At 43.5% G+C, this 27,454-nt stretch overlaps 1 pseudogene; it reads right to left on the bottom strand.

Annotated features, from left to right (window-relative positions):
• Positions 1–15,553: 15,553 nt before the first annotated feature.
• On the bottom strand, positions 15,554–26,261 carry LOC123361479 (annotated as a pseudogene).
• Between the last annotated feature and the right edge of the window lie 1,193 nt (positions 26,262–27,454).

The following is a 27,454-nucleotide window of genomic DNA, read 5'->3' as shown; positions in this document are numbered from 1 at the left end:
AGGAGGCTCCCCCAGAGTCCTGACTGTCTTTGTATGGAGTAGTTCTAGAGCAGGGGTCACCAACCTTTCAGCAGTGGTGTGCTGAGTTTTCATGCATACACTTTAATTTAAGGTTTCATGTGCCAGTAATCATAGATTATTAGGGTTCAAAGGGACCTCAGGAGGTTATCTTGTCCAATCCCCTGCTTATGGCAGGACCAATCCCCCAATGGCCCCCTCAAGGATTGAACTCACAACCCTCCGTTTAGCAGGCTAATGATCAAACCACTAAACTATGATCCCAACCCTCCCCCCAATACATTTGACTGTTTTTAGAAGGTATCTCTATAAGTCTATAATATATAACAATTACTGTTGTATGTAAAGTAAACAAGGCTTTCAAAATGTTTCAGAAGCTTTATTTAAAATTAAATTAAAATGCAGATCTTATTAGTTTACTGTGATCCTTGCCTTTGCTTTTCCTTGTTGAGTTTTCCAATGTCTGGTGGCACCTATTTAGATACTTTAAGTTGCACACAGGCTTCTGAGTTATAAGTTGATAACTGGCTGGCAGGAGGTCAGAGGCTGGAACCCCAGATTGGCAGCTGCGGTGAGTGGAGTTGGTGGCTGGTAGGGCTGAGCAGGGCAGGGGGCCTGCGCTGAAACTCCAACTGGAAGCAAGGTGAGTGGGGTTGCGGGAACTCTGGCTAGTAAGGGCCAGCAGAGGGAACCCCAGAACGAGGTTGGGCTGAGCAGCTCAGCCTGCACCACATGCCATGAAAAATCAGCTTGCGGCCAACCCCTGTTCTAGAGCATCCCAGCATCCTCTTCTACACCATGCGCTTCCCAAAAGTCTGCACAGGCACTGACTCTCCCTCCTCTCTGGCCTTTGTCTCTTTTCCAGGCATTAGGAGGCCACCTGATCTCTTTGTTCTCCAACACCTTCAGTTGGCACCTTGCAGGAGAGTGGCCCAGGCCATCAGTTGCCCGAAGACAGGGTGTCGGCCATTCTCTGTGCAGACACCATCACACTGGCCCTCTAGGGCTTTACAACAATCACACCCCTTATCCCACCATCTAGAGCCTTAAGAAATGCATTGGGGAAACTGAGGCACACAGACAGTATTCAGAGAAAACACCTGTATACAACCAGTTACATGCTTTGAAGGGTGTAAAATAATCAAATATTGTGCTAAATACAATGATACTCCAAACTGACCACCAAATTTAAGTTGCATGTTTTTCCCCTCAGGTGAGGGTTCTGGGGTGGGGCTGGGGATGAGGGGTTCACAGTGCAGGAGCGTGCTCGGTGCTGGGGGTGCAGGCTTTGGGGTGAGGCAGGGCTGAGGATGAGGAACTTGGGGTGCAGACAGGCTGCCCCAGGGCTAGAGCCAGAGAGGGCTCCCCATCACCACCACTGGCAGCAGCAAGCTCCAGGGGAGGGACCCCTCCTCTCCCCCTGCCCCCCAGAGCACACTCACTCTGCACCACAGTCACTGCACATGCTCCTAGGGCCCCTCAGGTCCAGAAAGCTCACTCACCTCCTCTATGATGGGTACTAGGGGGTGGGGGTTGCCATCACAGGTGGCCTTCCATGTTGCTGCCCCTCACCATAACTTCACTGTGGATGGGGCTGCCCCTTGCCCAGCATGGGGCAGAAGTGGGGTCTGCACGGTGATGGCTATGGGGCGGGGGAGCAGGGTTGGGTGTAATAAAATTCACCCAAGCCCCAGCTGCTCAGGTAGGTCTATGAATCCCCTCCCCCATCTGCCCTGTGGTGGGTGGATGCTGGAGGGGAGGGGCACTGCCTTCATATGGCTTCCTGCCTCCCTGACCCCTGCTGCAGCCTGCTGCCCCTCACCGTAGCTTCACTGGGGGGGGCAGTGGGAGGGGATGGCATGGGGCTGCCCCTTCCCCAGGCTAGCGTTGGGCAGGAGTGGGGGCTGGGGGGGGAATCATAGGGTCAAACACTCACGGAAGCTCCAGCAGCCATCTCAGGTGAGTGAGGTCAGTCTCTGAGTCCTGGCCGGAAGTCCCCTTTGCATCTCCTCCAGGTAGGGGGAGGGGAGGGATGCCAAGCCCATGGCACAGGCCCCCCCCCCCGGCCGGTGCTCCAGCAAGCAACAGCAGCTTGCTTGCATTGCTGTTAGGCAGCAGCCGGCAGCAGCAGAAGGGGGAGGGGGGGCCCGCAGTGCTGGTAGGCAGCCGTCTCCTCTGCCCCGCCCCCGAGGCTGGAGTTTCCCTGCTTGAACGCAGGCGTGTCTCTCTCCCTTGCCTTGCCTGTGTTGTTGCCTCTGAGGGCGGGGCAGAGGAGACGGCTGCCTGCCAGTACTGCGGGCCCCCCTCCCCCCTCCCCTTCACTCCGAGTCTCCGGGATGCTACAGTCAAGCGGCAGCAGGCAGCAGCGGTAAGGAAGAGACTGAGAGAGACATGCTGCCTGCGTTCAGGAAGTTAAGCTCTCTGGGGCCGGGCGGGGAGGGGAGGGGAGGGGAGGGGAAGGGGGGAAGCTCTCCAGCCCTGGCGGCGGCGGCGGCCGCACTCCCTCCAAGCAGGGGAGAAAACATTGGTGGAGCAGAGCCCCTGCTTGAAAATATTCCTGGGGCTAAAGCCCCAGAGCCCCATATAAGTCGGCGCCCATGCAAAGATGAGTTGCATATACCCGTAAACACGGAGCAAGATAGACTGTATGAATCCACAAACCTGTAATGCAGCAGGAACTCAGAATCTTCTAGTTAGCACAACTCACAGACATTAAGTTCTGATTGTTTTCCCCTTAGTTGGCATAAGTTATACCTGTCCAAAGGCCTGATCCAAAGCCGACTGAAGTCAGAGAAGCCGAAGAGCTTCCCACTCTCTTGAAATGACTTTGGATGAAGGCTGCATATACGCGGATTTTCAAAAAGTGAAAATATAAGCTGGCAATGAGGAAAAACAGATCTCATTCTCTAACAAAGAAAATACTGACCTGGAATCCTTCAAATCTTTTTGATCATTACACAACACGTTCAAGACAAAAAAAATTAAAATACAACAAATGTCAGGAGGGATTTCAAAAGATGATTTATTACATGGGCTCTATTTTATAAACAGAAAATAAAACCTTAAGTTCCCTGAGAGTTGTGAATTCATACACAAAGGACACTAAAATAATGTAAATATATCCTGCATATTTTTTCCAGCTATGAAAGATTTTTCTTTTAAAGGAAACAGTAGTGTGTGCACTTTGTAATGCTATTTAATTTTAATGACACTGACAGACAGCATTGATATTTGTTCTTACAAATCCTCTCAGAATATTTTGATTACAATTTAAAGCCATTAAAATACTGATGCACCTGCACCTATGAGTGGTGTCAAGATTGGACAAATGTTTGAAATCACTACAAAGCAGAATGAGCAAGGGCCCCATCCTGTAATCCATATACATCCTCAAAGACCAAAGGAATTCTGCATGCTGAAAAACTGCAAGATTGAGCAAATACTTTCAGGATTTATGTAAGCCACCATGCTGTCTGTTATATAATTCAGTTTGCAAACAAAGTTTGTCCTTAAGGAAAGGACAAAATTTACAAAGACCAAGGGGAAATGTATCAAATTTCTAAAGTATTGCTAATACATATTAACCTTTACAATATAATACAAAAATTCAATCACTTGGAATTTTATAGTGTCAGTGCTGTTAGAGTAAAACAGTATCAGTCACTTAGGAGTAGTAATGGAGTAGACAGATTGCCTCTCCCCCATTCTACTACATAACTATATATCTGTTACTCAGTTTTGAAGAGGTCGGCAACATCTCTAGGATTTTCATTTTTTTTAAATTTTATATCCTGTATACACCACCATTTTTAAACTATGTCAGAACTCTTAACATCCAGGAGTTTAGCTTCAGGTGTGGTGTGGACTGAGGGTTTTATTTCTGGTGAGCCAAGTTAAGTCAATCCTTCTAAGCACAAACAGAAGACTGCCAACAAGGAAAGTGTCTCTCTCCCCAAACCAGGGAGTGAACAAGGCTTGGAATCGTTGCATAAAGACATGCAGTATTTTTCTATTTACATCACTGCAGAGAGATTTGTGTATTTATCATAATTCACCATGTGATCACCCAAATAGACATACCTTGTATCATTCTGCATGAGATGAGGTGAAGAATCACAAAAAAGTGTACTGAATATCACACATGCAATTATAAACCTTTACAGTCATTTATTCAAACATACATATATAGAGATTTTAAAAAGATCCATCCCATAAATTGCAAGTCGGTCTAAGCAGTAGCAAGACTACCCCTCACCTTGTCTCATGAGTCTGTATTAAACAACAAAATAGCTAGCCTGGTGAGATAGTTTGAGTGTGCCTACATGGTTGTGAAAGCAGTATAACAGTGTGACAGACTACCCCCACATTCATCCTTCTTACAAGACTATGATACATTTTGTAAAAAGTGAGCTGCTATTTGGACACACATAATCTGCTGAACATTATTGTCCTGGTAAAATATATGTGGTAACACTGTATGTAAACATATAAGATTCTACACTGTATAACATTGCTGTGACATGCTCCAAAGTTAGAAAAGTAGATCCTAACCATTTTTTCAGAGAAAAACACATTGACATCCTGGGCAGGTACCGGCATAATCAAATGGGCTATCATCTGGTTAAGCAGCCATTATTTGGCAGGGAAAAGGGTGTGGTTGAGAACTTTACATATTGATAATGGAACAGCTGGGGGGCTTCCATGTAAACAGACTGACTGGTGTCTGATCTCCAGCTGAAGGTAATCCTCAAAGAGGGAAGAAGGGTATAAGAATGAGAACCAGAGGCTGCTAAACCACCTCTCTCCACTCATCTCGACTCACAACTTCAAGAACATTTGAAAGACAAAGGAAGCATCATTGAACTGGAGGGGGTTATTTTATCTAAACCAGTGTGTTTGGATTCAAGTGTTTGAGAAGCCCCACTTGAGAGAACAGGGTTTTGCATGCTAGAGGCTGTGAATGAACTGGCCAGGAATGGTTGTTCTCACAGCAAAGCAGTGTAAAAGGCACCCCAGAGTGGGGAATTGAGGGGACACTGCTGTTCAGCAATCCACACAGGGTTCAAGCTAATTAGTTGTTAAACGTTTTTTTAAACTGGTTTAAAAGCCACTGTAGCATTAAAAAAAATTACTCTAAAGTAACCTCATGAGTGATGTGTGACTCTCGCATTGTTGGGAGGCTGGGCCCGAAGGCCGGAAGCTCCCTAGAAGTGTGGGAGGCCCATCGGTGCCTGGACCCATCAGCCACATTCAACCCCACTTCTTAGCAAATGAAACAATGATTGTACAAAGCTCTATAGACAACACTGCTATTCAATTTCAATCCCTTCTATAATAGATTTAATTTAATGTAGCTGTTACACTTTCTAAACCAGCTAGATAATCAGACTTGATATCCAGAGCCTCTTGAATATGCATGATGGACATTAGTGTCAACATTCTGCAGTTTTTCCACATTTGATTTCAATCTTCATTTAAAAGTTCCAATATGCATTAGTTGATGGTGCTTAATTGAAATAAGCCCTGCAGTCTGAATAGTGATTAAATATCTAACCAGGTATCAGAGGGGTAGCTGTGTTAGTCTGGATCTGTAAAAAGCAGCACAGAGTCCTATGGCACCTTATAGAGTAACAGATGAATTGGAGCATAAGCTTTCGTGGGTGAATACCCACTTCATCAGATGCATGTCATAGAAATTTCGAGAGGCAGGTATAAATATGTAGGCAAGAATCAGTCTAGAGATAATGAGGTTAGTTCAATCAGGGAGGATGGACACCAATGTAATATACACAACCATGTGCCAGCAATGCCCCTCTGCTAAATACATCAGCCAGACTGGATTGTCCCTACGTAAAAGGATAAATGGACACAAATCAGATATTAGGAATGGCAATATACAAAAATCTGTAGGCGAATACTTCAACCTCCCTGGACACACAATAGCAGATTTAAAGGTAGCCATCCTGCAGCCAAAAAAAAAACAAAACAAAAAAAAACCACTTCAGGACCAGACTTCAAAGAGAAACTGCTGAGCTTCAGTTGAGTTGCAAATTTGACACCATCAGCTCAGGATTAAACAAAGACTGTGAATGGCTTGCCAACTACAGAACCAATTTCTCCTCCCTTGGTGTTCACACCTCAACTGCTAGAAGAGGACCTCACCCTCCCTGGTTGAACTAACCTCGTTATCTCTAGATGGATTCTTGCCTGCATATTTATACCTGTCTCTGGAAATTTCCACTACATGCATCTGATGAAGTGGGTATTCACCCACGAAAGCTCATGCTCCAATACATCTGTTAGTCTATAAGGTGCCACAGGATTCTTTGCTGCTTTTACAGATCCAGACTAACACGGTTGGCCCTGTGATACTATACCGATCAATGTTTTGTTGTATGGCTGGAGTCTGCAACTCCCAACATGAAACTGACACAGCAAGTCCCAGAAGTTGCTCTTAAATCTGAGACGCTGGCACTTCTCCCCTAACTCCTGCACACCCTCGTGTCCCTAGCCCCCTGCACATCCTCCCCTTGGTCCCTAGCCCCTGTATGAGGGGTCTCAAACACATAGCCCACAGGTAGCCCATGAAGCTATTTCCTGTGGCCTGCCATAGGCACCAACTCGCCCCTCTGCCACTCCCCTCCTCCCCACAGTGTGCCACGTCCCCGCTCCTCCGTCTACCTTCCAGGGCTTCCTGGTGCCAAACAGCTGTTTGGCAGCACTTAGAACTTTCCAGGAGGGAGGGGGGAGGAATGGGGACGCAGCGTGCCCAGGGGAGGAGGCAGAGAAGAGGTGGGGCCGGGGCAGGGATTTGGGGAAGGGGTTGGAATCAGGGGCGGCTCTAGGTTTTTGGCCGCCCCAAGCAGTCATGCCCGGGAGGCGCCCCCGAGCCGCGGGAGCAGCGGACCTCCCGCGGGCATGACTGCAGAGGGTCCGCTGGTCGCGCGGCTCGGCTGGACCTCCCGCGGCTGCGGGCGGTTCGCAGGTCCGGCGGCTCCGGTTGAGCTGCCGCAGGCATGGCTGCGGGAGGTCCAGCCGAGCCGCGGGACCAGCGAACCGTCCGCAGTCATGCCTGCGGGAGGTCCACGGGGGCCGCCGGCCGAGCGTCCCCTCCGCAGTCATGCCTGCGGCAGGTCCGCTGCTCCCGGGGCTCCGGTGGACCTCCCGCAGGCATGACTGCGGCAGGTCCGCCGGCCCAGCCTGCCGCCCCCCCGGGAAAGGGCCGCCCCAGGCAGGCGCTTGCCCCGCTGGGCTCTGGAGCCGGCCCTGGTTGGAATAGGGGCAGGAGGGGGAGCATGAGCTGTGTGCTATTCTGGTTTATGCATCATCAACAGAACTTTTGACTACGAGTCTAATCCAACCTCCATTGAATCAATGACATTCTTTCAATTGATTTCAATGGGAGTTGACAAGATCCTAAATTCCTGTTGTAGAATATAGTACTGGAGAAGAAGCGTAAGTGAGACAGAACACTGCTGGACTGAAATTCCAAGGGACATTTGCAGACCTGTGTAAAAGGGATCCACTCACTGCAGGAGCACTTCCTTGTGGGTACTCCACCCTTTTAGGTCTCCTGTAAGAATCCCTAATCCAGGGCAGAACCACAGGGTTTACTCTCCTCCTCAGCTCTAGCCAACTTCCTTTCCCCTTAGGGAGTGGTTGCAGACCTCCACCCTGCAGCCTCCTTCCTGCGGGCACTTCCTGGCTGTATCATCCTAGGACACGTCTTCCCCCTGCTGGGCTTCATCTTCCAGTAGTTCTTATCAAGACCTGGCTTCCCTCCAGGTGCAACGTGTAAGGTTCATTGGCTCTTTCTGGCCCCCGGTTACTCACTCGGGGCTTGTGTGGGATGGACATCCCACCACAGGCTGACAGAAATTTTTATAACTCATACAATTAACAAATTAATGCTGCCAGTTAAGTGGCCAAAAATGAAACGACTGTCAAAATTAGCACGGACTTTTTGCATTACAGTTTTTAAAAAGTTACTACATTGACTTTTACTAGCAGACTGTATTACTTTACTTCCGTATCATTGTATGAAAAGGTTTCAGTGAAATGGCCCTCGGGCCAATGCTAAAATTTTCAAATGATACTAAACTGCTCAAGATAGTTAAGACCAAAGCAGACTGTGAAGGTCTTCAAAACGATCTCACAAAACTAAGTGATTGGGCAACAAAATGGCAAATGACATTGAATGTGGATAAATGTAAAGTAACGCACATTGGAAAAAATAACCCCAACTATACATACAATATGGATGAGAGCTAATTTAGCTATAAGTAATCAGGAAAAAATCTTGGAGTCATTGTGGATAATTCTCTGAAGATGTCCATGCATTGTGCAGCAGCAGTCAAAAAAGCAAACAGGATGCTAGGAATAATTGAAAAAGGGATAGAGAAGATGAAGAATATCTTATTGCCCTTATATAAATCGATGGTACACTCACATCTTGAATACTGCGTACAGCTGTGGTCACCTCATCTCAACAAAGATATACTGGCATTAGGAAAGGTTCAGAGAAGGGCAATTAAAATGATTAGGGGTTTGGAACGGGTCCCATATGAGGAGAGATTAAAGAGGCTAGGACTTTTCAGCTTGGAAAAGAGGAGACTAAGGGGGGATATGATAGAGGTATATAAAATCATGAGTGATGTGGAGAAAGTGGATAAGGAAAAGTTATTTACTTATTCCCATAATACAAGAACTAGGGGTCACCAAATTAAATTAATATGCAGCAGGTTTAAAACAAATAAAAGGAAGTTCTTCTTCACGCAGCGAACAGTCAACTTGTGGAACTCCTTACCTGAGGAGGTTGTGAAGGCTAGGACTATGGGAGTGTTTAAAAGAGAACTAGAAACATTCATGGAGGTTAAGTACATTAATGGCTATTAGCCAGGCTGGGTAAGGAATGGTGTCCCTAGCCTCTGTTTGTCAGAGGATGGACATGGATGGCAGGAGAGAGATCACTTGATCATTTCGTGTTAGGTTCAGTCCCTCTGGGGCACCTGGGATTGGCCACTGTCGGTAGACAGGATACTGGGCTGGATGGACCTTTGGTCTGACCCAGTATGGCCACTCTTATGTTCTTATGTACTAGTCCTCAGGTGGCCCTTGTGGTGATTTGAGTTTGAGATCCCTCCCCACGCCCGCTGGTCTCTTACCTCCAGCAGCTACACACAGCTCAGCCATGCAGCCCGCCGTGCCCACCTGCTGCTGCAATCCCAGTGCCGGGGAGAACCTGGATTCCATGGTATTGTTTTGATTCTGCAATTCCATCAGTGTTCTCGTTAACACACATAACATGGAAATTGGTATGGAAGAGGCACAAGGACCTCTTTTGTTTGTTGTACTGTTAAAATAATTTCAAATTATTATACCAATGGTACTTGACTCCTATATGCCTTGAATGCACGGAAGTGAAGTCTGTGAAGGGATAAGACCATTATTGAAAACTGTGTCATTTTAAAGATTTAATGCATGTCTAGGTCAGGGGTTCTCAGCCTTTTCCTTTCCGAGGCTCCCTCCCTTCAACATTCTATAAAAACTCCACGGCCCCCCTGTTCCACGACTGTTTTTCTGCAAATAAAAGCCGGCATTAGAGGGTAGCAAGCAGGGCAACTACCCAGGCCCCATGCCATGCCCCATGCCACAGAGGGCCCCATGAAGCTAAATTGCTCAGGCCTTCAGCTTTCTGCCTTGGGCCCCAGCATGTCTAACGCCTGCCCTGCTTGGCCTGCTCGAAGACCCCTGATTGACAGCCACTGATCTAGGTTGCCCATCCAGTCATTCACCTTTGTGCGTTCCTTATTCACAGCCAAACTGAATCCAGAACCAAAAATGGATTTCTCTTAGGGCCTCTGCTCATGCAGCTAGTCTCTCTGGTGAATAAACTCCAATATGACCAGCATAAAGAACTAATCCTGCACCCCTTGGCTGCAGCCAGAGATTCAATAGCTGCTGAAGGACTTTTCCTACTATGGCACCGTTAGAATATTCAGACAACTCTCCAGCTACCTTATCTTCTACTTCTTTTTTCTTTACTACTTTTTTGTAGTTTTAGCTTGCAAATTTCATTAAGAGCGGAAAGAGAAAACTCCACTCTTATGGCTTTCCTATTAACCTTCCTGTGCTTCTGCCCTACTCCATCATTATAAGATCTCTGCTCTTTTAAAATGCAACTATGGATCTTCAATGAATTCACACACAAAAATGATTTAAAAAACCACCCAATCACCTGTCAGTGAACACTTTCCACAAAGCGATCACATTATATCTGTCGTATCCGTCCTCATCCTCAAGGAAACCCAAACAACATTTTCAGAAAATGAGCTTGGGAGCTTAAATTCATAACTCTGGTAGACACTCAAATTCCTGACCTGAACAGACACTGGATTTATGGTTCATTACAACAATCTGCAATCCACTAGCCCCCTCTTTTTGTCTTATGACGGCAGAGGTGTTAAACAGGCCACTCTACCATGAATGGTCCCTTAGATTAGAATCATAGACTTTAAGGTCAGAAGGGACCATTATGATCATCTAGTCTGACCTCTTGCACAATGCAGGCCACAGAATCTCACCCACCCACTCCTGTATCAAAGCTGTGTCTGAGCCATTGAAGTCCTCAAATCGTGGTTTGAAGACCTCAAGCTGCAGAGAATCCTCCAGCAAGTGACCCGTGCCCCATGCTGCAGAGGAAGGTGAAAACCCCCCAGGGCTTCTGCCAATCTGCCTTGGAGGAAAATTCCTTCCCAACCTCAAATATGGCGATCGGTTAAACCCTGAGTATGTGGGCAAGACTCACCAGCCAGACACCCAGGAAAGAATTCTCTGCAGTAACTCAGATCCCACCCCATCTAACATCCCGTCACAGACCACTGGGCATATTTACCACTAGTAGTCAAAGATGAATTAATTGCCAAAATTAGGCTATCCCATCATACCATCCCCTCCATAAACTTATCAAGCTTAGTCTTGAAGCCAGATATGTCTTTTGCCCCCACTGCTCCCCGTGGAAGGCTGTTCCAGAACTTCACTCTTCTAATGGTTAGAAACCTTCATCTAACTTCAAGTCTAAACTTCCTGATGGCCAGTTTATATCCATTTGTTCTTGTGTCCACATTGTTACTGAGCTTAAATAATTCCTCTCCCTCTCTACTACTTATATTAAACACTCTGTTCCACCTTGCATTTAGCTGTGAGGCTAGCAGTACCTGTCTCAGACGTGAAGAAAAACGGTGTGGCTCAAAAGCTTCTCTCCTCACCCCAACAGAAGTTGGTCTAGTAAAAGATACTACATCACCCACCTTGTCTCTCCAGGTGTCCACCCCCATCCCCACCCCCATCCCCTCCCACTCAATAAATTAAAAACTAGCAAACATTGCCAAGTCTCCAAAATACAAGAATATTTACAAGTGATAATAAATAAAGAGTTAAAACTAACCTGATATTAAATAAGTAGAATTTCAGAGAGCTCACCATACAAGTAGTATGCCCGAGAACTTTGTTTTGCATTGATTACTGCACAAAATAAAGTAATAAAGGTACTTTTTATTTTTATGGCCGACATGGAACAACGCTTCCTCAGCTCCCGTCCACTCATGCCCCTTCTCTACCTACGCTACATCGATGACATCTTCATCATCTGAACCCATGGGAAGGAGACTCTGGAAAAATTCCACCATGATTTCAACAGCTTCCACCCCTCCATCAACCTCAGCCTGGACCAATCTACACGGGAGGTCCACTTCCTAGACACCACGGTTCAAATAAGGGATGGTCACATTAACACCACCGTATACCGAAAACCTACCGAACGCTATGCCTACCTTCATGCCTCCAGCTTCCATCCCGGACACACCACAAGATCCATTGTCTACAGCCAAACACTGAGGTACAACCGTATCTGCTCTAACCCCGCAGACAGAGACCAACACCTAGAAAATCTCCACCAAGCATTCTCAAGACTACAGTACCCGCACGAGGAAATAAGGAAACAGATCAACAGAGACAGACGTGTACCCAGAAGCCTCCTACTGCAAGACAAACCCAAGAAAGAAACCAACAGGACTCCACTGGCCATCACATACAGTCCCCAGCTAAAACCCCTCCAACGCATCATCAGGGATCTACAACCCATCCTGGACAATGACCCTACACTTTCACAGGCCTTGGGTGGCAGGCCAGACCTCGCCCACAGACAACCTGCCAACCTGAAGCATATTCTCACCAGTAACTGCACACCATAGTAACTCTAGCTCAGGAACCAATCCATGCAACAAACCTCGATGCCAACTCTGCCCACATATGTACACCAGCAACACCATCACAGGACCTAACCAGATCAGCCACACCATCACCGGTTCATTCACCTGAACATCCACCAATGTAATATACGCCATCATATGCCAGCAATGCCCCTCTGCTATGTACATCGGCCAAACTGGACAGTCTCTAAGGAAAAGGATAAATGGACACAAATCAGACATTAGGAATGGCAAAATACAAAAACCTGTAGGAGAACACTTCAACCTCCCTGGCCACACAATAGCAGATTTAAAGGTAGCCATCCTGCAGCAAAAAAACTTCAGGACCAGACTTCAAAAAGAAACGGCTGAGGTCCAGTTCATCTGCAAATTTGACACCATCAGCTCAGTATTAAACAAAGACTGTGAATGGCTTGCCAACTACAAAAGCAGTTTCTCCTCCCTTGGTGTTCACACCTCAACTGCTAGAAGAGGGCCTCACCCTCCCTGATTGAACTAACCCAGTTATCTCTAGCCTGCTTCTTGCTTGCATATATATACCTGCCCCTGGAAATTTCCACTACATGCATCTGACGAAGTGGGTATTCACCCACGAAAGCTCATGCTCCAATACGTCTGTTAGTCTATAAGGTGCCACAGGATTCTTTGCTGCTTTTACAGATCCAGACTAACACGGCTACCCCTCTGATACTTAATAAAGGTACATTTGCCAATAATTTATGTGTATTATAAATAAGACAGGGAGATGTACTGAAGATTGCTCACTGTTAACCCTGTTTGGCTTTAATTTGCCTAGTTTTAGAAAAACTGGAATATAATTCATGATGAACTCTAGATCCTCAACATATGGGTCAGATACTTGTGAAAACTGAGTCTGGTGCAGACTTCAACTTGGGATTTCAATATAGAAAAATTGTGACAGAAGCAGCACCACAGAAATCCAGCTACCATCGCTATAGCCTATTCCGAAATTCTATAGGTTACTCCATCTCTATTGAAATGCCCGGGCCCTTCTTTCCAATATGCATTGGTTAGAAAAGGCTGTACATGAGAGAAGGGAACTAAATCCTTTCGGAGGAAGGGAGCCAGGTTGCTCTCTTGTAAGGGCATTCATGGCGTTGTTCCCCAAGTGACTAAGGGCTTGTCTATATTACCCACAGGATCGACAGGCAGCGATCGATCCAATGGGGTCAATTTATCTTATCTAGTCTAGATATGATAAATCTACTGACGAGCATTCTCCCGTCAACTCTGGTACTCCACTGGAGTGAGAGTCGCAGGCAGAGTCGACAGGAAGCGTCAGCTGCCGACTCCTTGCACTGAAGACAGTGATGAATCCTGGTCACTTGCCACATGAGGCACTTTGTGCTTATGCTAAAATGACAACTGGTATACTCAAAATGGTACAACTTTTGTGTTTATACTGGGCCTCATTATTTGAAGTCACTAAATGAACGGTGTTCCCGTTTTCACCATTCTTTATTGGTTAAACTACATTGGAATGCTGCCCTTGAAATCAGAAAGCCTCAAAATCTGCACCTCTTTTCTCAATATTACATTATGCAAGAGGACCTCATTAGGCAAGAGAAGAAAGCCACATTTTTGCACAATATTCTCACCAAAATTATCTAAAACCTTACATTTTTATCCTCAAAATACCAGTTCAACTGAGTAACTTAACAGCATTTTTTAAATAAAAAATGCTATGTAAATGCACACTTTCACTGCATTCTTGGAATTCACCACAAACACATAAAATATTCAGCAACATGCAAAGTACAGAGATAGTTAATTTGGGGGTGGGTGGGCCGAGAGGACAAGTATGGTCAGATTTTTTTTAAATTCACTACTGAAAAGCGTTACCAAGGAACTGGACACACTAGTTTTAAAGATATTTAATTTCACAGATTTTTATTTTTTTCCAAAAAGGTCATATTAATATAAAATGTTGGTCAAAATTTTCAAGTCTGGTTTCCATATATAATTGGCCAAGCTACCACCTCACAACTCTTCAATATTCAGGAAAACCTTACAAAACAGAGAATTACAGATTCAATTAAAAAACTACTGAACTAAAAACCAACTCTTATGCAAAACACCACTGTGCTGGTTTTGCTCTCTGAGGGTTTGGTATTTGTGGTCTTATTTAAGTGAATTTAATGCTCATGAAATGTGGTACACTGATAATACTGGACACAGGTACAGTAGAAGTATAAACTTTCCCAACACTGCTCCACTAATGTGTTTTCACAGCTAAAGAGGGGTGTGTTTTTTTCACTCCTTACGTCTATTTAGTCCTTGGCCCTCTCTGCTGGGCCAGTCAAATGTGCTGAAATGTGATGTGGTTACCTATCCACTAGCAACAGGACAGACTACCAAATCATATGAAATAGGTCTTAAAATCTTGACACAGGAGTGTACACGACAAACATCTTCAGCTTCTATCAAAGCTGAATTAAAATCAACTACTTATCAATAGTAATTATTTTTATTGAACCTGACATGTATTCTTGCGTTTTACTGAAGTAAAAGGCTAGTCTCTACCCTAATTTCATTCTTCCCTCATTCCAATTTTTGGTCTAAATTACTCTAATTCTTTACTAACTTTCACATCTTCTGGTGATCTGAAGTAGTCTCAGAAATATTTCCCCCAGTTTACCTACTTTGATAAATAAATCTAACTCTCAGCAATGACCAAGTCAAAATTTTATTTTTCAAAATAGGACTATTCCAAGGGATTTCTTAAGTTCTGATTTCCCCCAATGACTTCACTAAGGAACAGATACTGGAATTCGTAGAAAGATGGGAAGCTTGACTTCATAAATTCTATGAATTCCTACTGAGCAAACGAAAATTGATATTCACAAGAATGAAACTTGAGATCTCTCTCTTTTCAGAAGCATTAAATTCACTATTTAAAAAGGGATATTCTATCCAGTTGTACAAGTGTCGTTATTGATCTGCTTGTGATGTGCAAATCTTGATGAGCTAGATCCCCTAACATGGAAATAAGTTTCAGGAATTTGGGTATTTTAAAATCCCCCCAAATACCGAATGAAGAAAACTATCAATTTCAGTGCTATTTTTTTAAGATCAACTTTTCACTACATGAAAAGAAAGAAAAAAAACACCCCAAATACATCTTTAGTTAAACATACAAAAATAGCTTCTTACTCTCTTAATTGTACAAGTCTATGGAAGCTTGTAATGAAGCCTGTGTGGCAGGTCTGCTGAAGCTTTGTTTCACAGTTATGCCAAAGTCCCTTCTAACTAAAGTAAATTAGCACAATCATCTGAATCGGCTGTCGGCAGACCGGACAGGGTTTATTCCGCTTTTGCAGTTTCCTTGCACAAGTAAAACACAACATAAGATGTCCTGTCTTGCCATGAACTATGCAGCCATTTTTAGGTCTGCTCTGACATACGACACAGGGATCTATGCTGCATTCCATACTATCCTCTCTGTCTTCTGTCTCTTTTTTCTCAGGTTCTTTGCGATCCTCTTGGCTGCTACAAAAGATACTCCTAGATGTAGATGGCTGAGAGTATTCTTCACTTTCCTTGGATTCAGAAGGTTGTGCTGTTGTATCCTCACTGTCTTCAACACTTAGTTCTTTATCTTCATTCATTTTCAATTTCTTACAGTTGGGAACATCAAAACCCTCTTCATGCTCTAGCTGTGTGGAACTTTCCAATTTTTGCTTTTCAGATATGACATACTTTCCATCAGGAAGCCAGTCCTCACCAAGAGCCCAGCATCTGGGGCAATGCCGTGGAAAGGGAGGGTTCATTTCATTGCATTTAGTGCACTTCCAATAATCCTTTAGTGAATTAAAAGTTAAAAAGTTAAACTATTTTCATTCCTACTATTACTGAAAAAAATTAAAGGAGATTATAGTTTCTTTATGTTACTGCTAAAGTATTTAGGTAAAAGGTAATAATTAGAGATATACCCATCTCCTAGAACTGGAAGGGACCTTGAAAGGTCATTGAGTCCAGCCCCCTGCCTTCACTAGCAGGACCAATTTTTGCCCCAAATCCCTAAGTGGCCTCCTCAAGGATTGAGCTCACAACCCTGGGTTTAGCAGACCAATGCTCAAACCACTGAGCTATCCCTCCCCCCATCCCCACTCAATATTTGTAAACAAAATTGGTCAATATCCACTGAATTCATTTATGTTCCCAGTCTTGGTCTTTCATTTCACAGACCTGTGATTTTTTATGAACCAAGAATTTACTCACAGCTAGTGAAATTTCAGGATCTTCATCAAATGAATCAGCATCACTCTCTTCAGTCTGATATATCGCCACCTGATATACCCAATGGAAGAAAATGTATTTTAAATTCCTTTTACTTGTTTTTTAATTTTAAACAATTTATTAAAAAACAACTGTCAGGGTTCCCTCCCCACTCTGAACTCTAGGGTACAGATGTTGGGTCCCTAAGCTTATTTCTACCAGCTTAGCTTAAAACCTCCCCAAGGCACAAATTCTCCCTTGTACCTTGGATTAGGTAAATGCTGCCACCACCAAGTGATTAGATAAAACTCAGGGAAAGGACCACTTGGAGTTCCTCCTCTCCCCAAATATCCCCCCAAGCCCTACACCCCCTTACCTGGGAGGCTTGAGAATAAACAAACAAGATGAGCACAGACCAACCTGGGGTTTTTAGGACACTTAAAAACCCAATTAGATTCTTAAAAAAACAGAACTTTCTTAGAAAGAAAAATGGTAAAAGCAGCATCTCTGTAAAATTAGAATGGAAGCTAATCTCACAGGGCAACCAGATTCAAAACACAGAGGATTTCCCTCTGGGCAAAACTTTAAAGTTACAAAAGGAAAACCAGGAATACACCTTCCTCTCAGCACAGAGAAAATCACAAGGCAAAACAAAAGCTAATGCATTCCCTGGCTAGTACTTACTAATTCCAATGGAGTTGGACTACTCGCTTTCTTCATCTGTCTCTGGCAAGCACACAGAACAAACAGACAAAGCCTCCTGTCCCAGAATGAAAGTATCTTGTCCCCTTATTGGTCCTTTTGGTCAGGTGCCAGCCAAGTTACCAGAGCTTCTTAACCCTTTACAAGTAAAAGGATTCTGTGCCTCTGGCAGGAGGGATGTTATAGTACTGTATACAGGAAGGTTGTTACCTTCAGTATAACTCAGAAAACTCAGTATAAAGAATGGCAGTTCATATTTGCCATACAGCACATACAGTCATGAAAGATGATTATGGAAATATTTCATATCGCATTCCAACAAAATGCTTCCGCTATAACAGTTCAGATGCGGGGTGGGGAGAAATATACATGCCTCATCATCTTCATCTGTGAACTCTTGTCCTTCTTCATTATGGCTATAATCTTTGGAAGAAATGGACTCAACTTCAAACTCAACACTGAACTGGTCTGAAACATAACCCTGGTCAAATCAATCATCAGAGTTTTTGCTTAATGAACTGGCATGAAGATCCAGAATAAAACGGGCGGGGGAGAGAATATATTTCACTTCATTAATACATTCTTATGTCTCCTCCTGCCACATGTGTATTTAAACATACCAGTAAAGAGAAACATTGTTTAAATGGCTGCTGGCCAGAGATAATAGTAATGTGTCAGCCAAATACCTCATACCAATCAAGAGGTTGGGACTTCTGCTGCAGTTGCACAATTTAGAAATATATTATTGTACTTATAAAACCTTTAAAAATATTTTTAAATGAATGAAAAGAACATTGGAACTGGCTCCAAAACTAGTATGTTGAAATACAACACAAGTGAAGTTTGAACTTACTTTTACTAACATTTAAAATATACAAAAAAACAGATGATATTTTGCGTGAATTTAACAACAAATATTTCACTTCTGTGGACTGAAATGTTATAATAGTTACAGCATCTTTCATCAAATCTCAAAATGCTTTAACAAAGGTGTGTAAATATTAACCCCCATTTTACAGATTGGAAACTGAAACAAGTGTAAATAACTTACTCTAACCACTAAACGCACTCGCGCTGGGAATACAGATATTCATACACAATTCAGAGGCACAACTTTTCTTTTTCTACTGTACCAAGGGCTAAGAATTCATTGGTTTTGCTTCCTTTTCTGAATATTCATAATGAAGAGTTAAGAAAATTCCATTTCTTAAGTTTTGTGATCCAAGACACATAAAATACAACACTCGGGTTCTCTGCCATCACTAGAACCATTATTTGTTTCAAATATTAATGTGATAGCCAAGATGCATGTCTGAGAACTCAACATAATTAAAAGTACATCTTGCTTACAGGACCTGCAGAGTCTAGTGAGTGGCCACTGTTGCTTTCTTCACAGGATAGCTCACTTATAACACTCCCAGAAAGGCTTTCATCACATGTGGGCGAAATGCTGGCTGAATTATGCCATTGTCTTCTTTCACTAGGTTGTTCATCTGAAGAACTTTCTTCTGTGTCGGAGAGAAAAAGCGTATTAATCCAAAGGCATTTTATGGAGTGTACAATGTTACATGCATTTTAGTAGATGTTTAAACTGGATTTTATTTATTCAGAACTTCATTATAATTATTCAAGGCTTTTCCAAATGGTAAATTAAATAAAGGCACCTGACCTATTTTAAAAAGACAATGAAACACATTCTTGCCATATTCCTAAAAGAAAATGGTGTCAAATGGGCAAAAGACTGACATTTCTGAGGTTGTTTTTCATTGACCGCCCCATCATTAAGATATATGAATGGTAATTTTCCCAGGCAGTAGATACCATGATTAAGGAATCATAAGAATGAACTCCTGGCCACCTATGGAAATCGAGGATTTTAGTTTAGCTTTGCATGGCAACAGTATATTTACTGGTATCAGGATTTCTATTACAACCGCAATTATAGGCCAGAGATGCCCCCCTGCCCCTCAATGCGGGGAAGTTGTAGGCCCTCCCTCATCCTGCCCGTTGACCTTGCCGAATGCCGGGGACCCGGGGCACCGAGCCTGGGTAGGGAGCGGGCCAGGTGCTCCCGGGGGCCCGGCGGCCACTCGCCGCTCCGGCCTCTTCCGTGCTCTGGATGCTGGAGCAGCCGCCGCGCGTGAGCCGCTTCCTGCTGTATCTCCCCGCCGTCGCGGCCCCAGCCAATGGGAACGCTGGTCCCAAACACGCACGCTGCGCAGACTGCCGGGTGGCGCGGGGCCTGGCTCCCTGACAGAGACGCTGCTTTATTCCCGTGCACAGTGTGTCTGCACCCGGCCGACGAGAGGGGGGGGATCTGGCTAAAACATGATGTTCAAGATGTCAACTGTGGAAACATTGTTTTAAGCTGAAGAACTCAAAAATACTGCTTTTTGGATGTTTCTGACATTTTGGACTCCGGTAGCATGGAGAGAGGGAGTAGGGAAACAGCATTTTGAGGATAAATGTATCAAAATTCAACTCCACTGACATTAAGAACTTGACAAAGACTTAAAAACAGCTGCCAAGTCAGTGTGCAATAAATGCAGTGGAGTGAAATTCCCTACCAGGGTTGGCAAATTGGTTCAGTGACCATTCAGCAGAGGCTGCGGCCACCTACAGGTGTCTTATTCCAAACTCACTCTATTGCCCAATCCTTTCTTTGCACTGTAAACAAAAGTTAGAAAAATCCACCCCTGGTGCCTCTAAGCCTGGCATCTTTAGTTTTAAAAGAAAAAAACAACACCACTTGTACATACTTTGTGACTCCTCTTACTTTCCCTTGATTTTCTTTTTGCACCCTGAGAACCCAAACCTTCAAACTTAGATGCCCCCAGGCGCAACCGCTGCTTCTGTCCATCGTTGTCCTCATTAAGTTGTCATCTCTCCATGAGGTACCAATAACATGCCAACACACAGTTTCTAAACATTTACAGCTTAAAACAATGTTTCCACAGTTGACATCTTACCATCCCAATGTAATGAGCATAGTGGTTTAAGGGGAAAATATGACGAAGTGGAACTGTTCTTAATGTGTCCTCTGAATACTGTGGGGGTGCCTCGGTTTCCCCAATGCATTTCTTAAGTCTCTAGGTGGTGGGATAAGGGGGTGTAATTGTTGCAGAGCAAAGGGCCAGTGCACACAAATGGCCAAAACTCTGTCTCCTGGCAACTAATGGCTGGGGCCCTTCCCCCCTGCAATGAGATAGCTAAAGATGTTGGAGAACAAAGGAATCAGGTGACCTCCTGGCCCGGGAAAAGAAAAAGCCCAGAGGAGGAGGGGCTGGAGGGTTTCTCCATTCGGAGCTGGCTGGGGACGTGGAGAGAGTGCAGACATGGGTGTCTGACTCACTGCCCCCCAGAATGGACCCGGCCGAGGGGTCCTGTCCTAATTCACCCACTGCATCCACCTTTTTAGCCCACAAATACTGTTTTACATCATCACTGCACATATTCAGGAATTGTTCCCGAGTAACCACATCACACATCCCTTCAAAGCTTCCAGTGCCTTTCCCCCGCACCCACTTACCTACCAAATCTCTCATTTCATTGGCATAAATCACATTACTCAATCCAGAAGTGGAGACAGCGGCAACTTCCTGGCAGTCAGCAGCCAGGGCCACTGTGACGGGTTGGATCACAGAAACCCCCTTGGGAGCTGCTACCCGATGTGCCAAGACTACTATTGCCCCCTGCTTTCCCTGCCAAAAGTTATAATCTGGGGGCTGTCTGAAGAGTTACCGGACATCAGCGCTGGGTGTGAAAAGATGTCCACATCACAAAGAAAATACTGCTGATACCCTTGTTGGTGACATCAGTATAAAGGCAGAGGATTGAACAGGCATGGAGACTGAGTTACCATATCACCCGACTAGTAGTCCTTGCAGATCAGGACTGACCCATGCTGGTGAGGTTATTACATGTATTATCATAGCACCTAGAAGCCTTAGTTGCTGACCAGAGCCTCAGTGTGCTAGGACACTGGTTTTCAACCTGTGGTCCACAGACCCCCTGGGGTATGCAGACTATGTCAAAGATTTCCAAAGGGATCTGTATGTGCAGTCAAAAATGTTTAGGGGTCCACAAATGAAAAAAAGATTGAAAACCGCTGTGCTAGGAGATGTACAAACACGTGGGGAAGTCTGTATTGCCATTACCCTGTGTAACAGGGCACTGGCTTAAGAGGTACGGAACCAGCCCCTGTTAGCTCAGAACCTGCTAGCATAGCTCCCATCAAGGGGAACTGGCAGAGTGTGGCTCATTAAAGGGCCTGAGAGCAATCACCTGTGAGCCTGCTGAGAGGAAGGCCTCTAAAGCTGGCAGGAAGGAAGTTGGAGGGAGGCAGGGCCGGCTCCAGACCCCAGCGTGCCAAGCGCATGCTTGGGGCGGCATTTTGCCGGGAGGGCAGCAGGCGGCTCCGGTGGACCTCCCGCAGGCATGGGGCGGCGAAATTCCTAGAGCTGCCCACTGTTCCCTAAGGGGCTACCTGACTGGTATTGCATTGTATATACATGGTGGTGGGAAAATACTGGGAAATAAAAGGGCACTGGTGTGTGAAAGAGGGGTCTCCAGTGAATTTGTACCACGAGCAACGAAGCGCTCGAACACACCCACATTGTATCTATTCTATGGATTAGCAGAGCAGCTCATTCTCCAGGGCTGTTAATGTGGTACCTTTCACAATGGCAAAAAACATGAACATGTGGACTCCTCCACAAAAAAAAATGACATGAGCCAGTGACATGCAAGTTTGCTCTAGGCGTAGGTATCACATATTGAAAATCCTGCATTATAAATGTGCAAATACCGGATTCACCGAGCACTCTCCTAGAAGAGGCAGTTGGTTTAGCAGCCAAATCTGGGGATGTCTGCTCCTTGTCAGCTAACTGTTGTATGGATTCCTGTTTAACAAAAACACTAAGTAAGCAGAGTATTAATGTGGATAGGATGAAATTAAGTTTCATCTTTCAACTGCATCCAAACCTCAATGGTAAAGCAAATTAAGTTGTGAAACTTGAAAAAATGTGTATGTTAGAATGTATCAAGTAGTTAGATCACCTTTAGAACATTGCCTTTTTCAAGTTGGCCCCTGGTCTCATTCTCATATAGGTTTGCTTCCATAGACACTGAAAAAGAAAAATACATAAAGCAATGCATCAGAAAGGAAATTCCTGCAGGCCCAAGAGACTGCAGTGAAAAATATACTGCAAATACTTTGTACATATTGTTTTAAACCTTAATTCAGAGGATACTTAACATTTACAAAATCACTTCATACTCTGAAGGAATGTGCAAGGTTTTCTTTGGAACATTACCGGGAGAAAATATTCTTATAAATAAAACACACTTTTTAGCTAGATAGCAACATGATGATACACCACTATTTACAAGGAGACACATACACAATCCACTGGTTGCAAAAGAAGACATCAAGCTCTGCAAGAGATGTTTGCTATCACTAATATACCGGTATTACTGAGACACGGAAATAACTGTTCTAACTACATTCTCAGACCGGATCCTGACCTACACAATACAACTAGTTATTTTCACAACAAAAGGTGTCCATTTAGAACAAAGTATAATAAGCACATACCCTCTTTATTTGAGTAGATTTTACCTTTGAGATCTTCTCTACTTTTATCCTTCTACGTTGCTGTTCTGGCCAAGATTTGCAAAAATAGGAGCCTAATGTTAAGCCCAAAAGTCCATACATAGGCACTTGCCTGATTTTCAAGTGTTGAGCACCCAACTGCACCCACTCAAGCCAATGGAGATGTTAGGTGCTCCAGACTTTGGAAAAATCAAGCAGATTACAAGGATAAATGTAGTTTTAAGAGCCTTTTTATAAAAAAAAAAAATCAACCCCATATTTAACTTTAATTTCACTCATTTCTTAAATGTAAGTTACATCACAGCTGCATTATCCATCCTTCTCTTGCAGATGTAAATAGACCACCATAGTCTATTTTATAAAAGCAGCAAAGAATCCTGTGGCACCTTATAGACTATCAGACGTTTTGCAGCATGAGCTTTCGTGGGTGAATACCCACTTCTTCGGATGCAAGTGGTGGAAATTTCCAGGGGCAGGTTTATATATGCAAGCAAGAAGCAAGCTAGAGATAACGAGGTTAGTTCAATCAGGGAGGATGAGGCCCTGCTCTAGCAGTTGAGGTGTGAAAACCAAGGGAGGAGAAACTGGTTCTGTAGTTGGCAAGCCATTCACAGTCTTTGTTTAATCCTGAGCTGACACCATTAAACCAGTTTCTCCTCCCTTGGTTATCTCTAGCTTGCTTCTTGCTTGCTCATATATACCTGCCCCTGGAAATTTCCACTCTTGCATCCGACGAAGTGGGTATTCACCCACGAAAGCTCATGCCGCAAAACGCCTGTTAGTCTATAAGGTGCCACAGGATTCTTTGCTGCTTTTACAGATCCAGACTAACACGGCTACCCCTCTGATACTAGTCTATTTTATGATATTATATATGGATTTATTACACTCATAACAACAAAAAATTTCCCTGCTTCTTTTATTGTTTATATTTACAAGAGAAATGTTAACTCAAACTAGACCGGGTAGTTAAGGATGAACCAATATTCAAATATTTTGTTTTTTAAATCTATTTCTTAGTGTGAGTTGAGTATGTAAAGAAAGCAGCCTCCAAGTCTGCACATAATGCCTTATCCTGTTTCCAGTGAATCCAATGAAAGTTTGGCCACTGACTTTACTGAGAACAAGTTCAAGCCCATTTGCTGTGCTAGACCCATAATCTTAAACAGTTTATTTGTAAAAGATGCAATTCACCTCCAACAATGCTATGAAAAGGGACAATAATTACATCCTGTATCAATGACTGAAGTTAACTGAATATCGCCTACAAAGTAAGTGAATAGAGCTTTCAGAACTTTTCCATTAATAAAGACCCCTCCCCCCAAAAAGGGGGGGGGGCCTTTCAACACTAATTTACCTTGTTGACTGACTCGTATCGAGTTTCTGACAATCATTGAGTGTATTTTCCTTGAAAGGAGACAAAACAGACATTTCATACATTATAAATTAGAAGTTCCTATTTGCTGTGGTAAGTTTAGCCAAACCAAGCTGAAAACACTGATTATTTTGTGGGGTCATGATCAGAGTTGACAGGAAAAGAGCTAAGTACATTTTAAGAAAAAGTCAAAAGAAATTAAAATGTTTCTGGTTTGCTCAAAAATTTTCACAGCATTTTTGGATGTTTTCATTTTATTCTGGTGGGGAAAATATGACCAACACTTGGGTTTTGCTTTTTTAAGCTTTCCACTCCTCTTTCACCAGCCCAGTGTAAAAAGGGGAAAAGAGTATAAACAGTGAAAGTGTTCCCCCTCCGCCCCACCAAAACAAACTGAAGAAACTTTAAATGCTTTTTTCTAAAAAGTTGGGAAACATTTGATTTTGAATTTTTTTCAGAAAATGAAAAATTTCAACAAAATCAAGAATTTTCTTCTGAACGTTTCAATTTTGTCAAAAAGCCATTTCTCACTTAGCCAGCAGTTGGACCATCTCTAATCATGAGTCAAAGCATTTGTAATGGAATTTGTACAGCATTATTTCAGGGTTTAAGTCAGAGAAAAATGTCTTCAACTTTCAGGGCAGTGGCAAGACCCAGGTCACGTATACTGGCGTTGCAGCAATAGTACCTATTTCAGAAGAAAGTCTAGCCTGCTGCAAAGGGAAACCTTCAACCACTGTCACTCTTCACTGATGAGTTGTGTAGCTGCCTGGAGAAAAACAAAAGAGCGTATACAACCCCCTTTACTGGGCTTAGTCTCCCATGCATAAGGAGTTCATAATGGAAAGGGGACAGGCTTAAGTGCTTGTATAATGTCTAAATTATGTTGCTGTTACCTCAAGGGGTGGAGGAGAGAATCTCTCTTCAAAGTAGACAGAAGCCCCCAAGGTTACTGAACCTCATAAGTTTGTGTGGCTTCTGAGCTCTGGCACTTATAGATATCAATGCGGGCTGAATCAGGCCTCCCTCTCAAAAACCAGACACCTGGGCAGGGGGCATACAACTCTGACAATTCCATCTATCAAGACTTCATCAAATAAAATATGCAATAAATTGCAAACCAAAACATGTTCAGTGTGTTACATACGCTTCATATGGATCTCTCGCACAGAAAGTATGAAATGTTACCTGTGTTCTTTTACCGAAAAGCTTGGTTCCCCAAATAGATCTCCAAGAAGATCATCTGCACAGTGGACAATATACTGCTGTTTTTCATCATATAATTTTTTAGACAAAATATATTGGCCGAGATAGTGTTACCTACAATGCAAGTCAAGTTTGGTATATTAAATATATTTAGAACTTTAAAGTAAAAAACCCATATAAAACAACCGATTTCAACCCCCTAAAAAGTCTATTCTCCTTTCAATCATGCCCTGCAACTCCATATTAATATTAACAGCGTTATAAATAAATACTATTTTACATAGCAGTTTTTATCTGTAGTTCTCAAAGCTATAGACGGTACTCCATTTTACAGACAGAGAAATGGTGGTATAGACGTTAAGTAACTTGATCGAGGTCACAAAGCAAGACTGTGACAGAACCAGGAACAGAACCACCTCCCAGCTTCCACACCGATGCCCTATCCAGTACACCACATTATTTTTCTTTCATTATGGGGTAACTAATAAGTGTGATAAACTTGTAAGAGTGAAACTTATATTTATTGCTTTCAATCATTCCAAATGAGAAATTGTGATAATTTACCTCCTCCAGTGTTAAAGTGCCTTTTGGGGCACCAGCAAATTTTAACAACTTCAAGAATAGTGGCTTCGGTTTAAACTGAAAGAAAAAAAAAAGCAAATAACGTATTTAATTTTTATAGTGCATGTTCTTTCCAAAGAGTCCAAAGCACCATAGATTACTTGAGCATTACACCCACAAAAACTATGTTATTTGAAAAGTCAAGCACCTCAAAGTTAGGATATGGCAGATTTTTGGTTCCCCGTGCAACCATAATTTTGTCACTCACCCAATGCATTTACCATTCACATCAAAAGAAACAAGGGTCCTGTGAAAATCTGTGTGTCATCACATAATTTAAGACTGTGCCAAAATACATATGCACATGGAGGCTAAAGTAAGGTTGCACAGGCAACGACAGTCTTTGCAACCTAAATAAGATTTGGTTACATGCTTAGGTAATTTCCTAGGTTTTTCTTTTTAAGAAAAAAGATAAACAAATCCTATTACACGCAACTATAACAATCCTCCCTCGCCCAAATCATACATCATCACTTGGGTGTGAACCCTGAACTTTCAGACTGCTCCCCTTTGAACTACAAGACTTACTACATTATCTGGTAAGTAGAAGGCTGTTATCCCAAGGGGGGACCCAGCCGCTCTCTCTTGAACCACCAGGCGGTGTGGCAGCTCCTACCCCACATGGTGCCCTCAAAGTGAATCAGCTAGCTCATTAGAACTATTTGCAGGGTTTGGGCATAAGCCCATCTCTCTCTCCCCACATCGCCTTGTGCAACAGCAGCTCTAACAGTTCTTAAGCATTCCCAATACAGAGTGCAATGCTGCTGTTGCTGGTTCAGCAGCAGCATGAATCTGGTCCGTTCTTGTTCAGAAAGATTTTGTCTCAAGGGTGAAATAACTAAAGAACAGGTGAGAGAAGGGAAATGGCTTTTTTTAAAAATGCATCTCTCAGCAAAACCTGAACTGAATGTCATGGGACAAATCGGGCAGCTCTTCAGACCAAGGACTTTCCTTCTGCCGTATTTCAAAGGTTTCATGCAACCCATGAAGCAGCTAGAGCTTCTAAAAACAAAGGGCCACAATAATTTTTTATACGGAAAGTGTTAGGCAACCTAATTACTGGCTCAGCCCAGTAATACAAACATATCACTGAAATGCAACAGAAGGATATATAATAGAGAGGAACAAACTCCATCAAATCAAGTGTCAGAGTATAATTAGGAAGTCCAAAAAAGAATTTGAAGTAAAACACAAAAACTAACAGCAAAATTTTTAAAGCACATCAGAAGCAGGAAGTCTGCCAAAGAATCAGTGGGGCACTAAGATCGAGGTGCTAAAGGAGCACTCAATGAAAACAAGGCCACTGCATCAGTCTTCCCTGCAGAGGATACGGGGGAGATTCCCATACATCAGCCATTCTTTGTAGGTAACAAATTTGAGGAACCAGACTGAGGTGTCAGTAAAGGTGGT

Source organism: Mauremys mutica, unplaced genomic scaffold (assembly GCF_020497125.1).
Source record: "Mauremys mutica isolate MM-2020 ecotype Southern unplaced genomic scaffold, ASM2049712v1 Super-Scaffold_2380, whole genome shotgun sequence".
NCBI lineage: Eukaryota > Metazoa > Chordata > Testudines > Geoemydidae > Mauremys > Mauremys mutica.
Note: the sequence above shows the minus strand (reverse complement) of the source record. Positions and strands in the feature narration are given on the sequence as shown.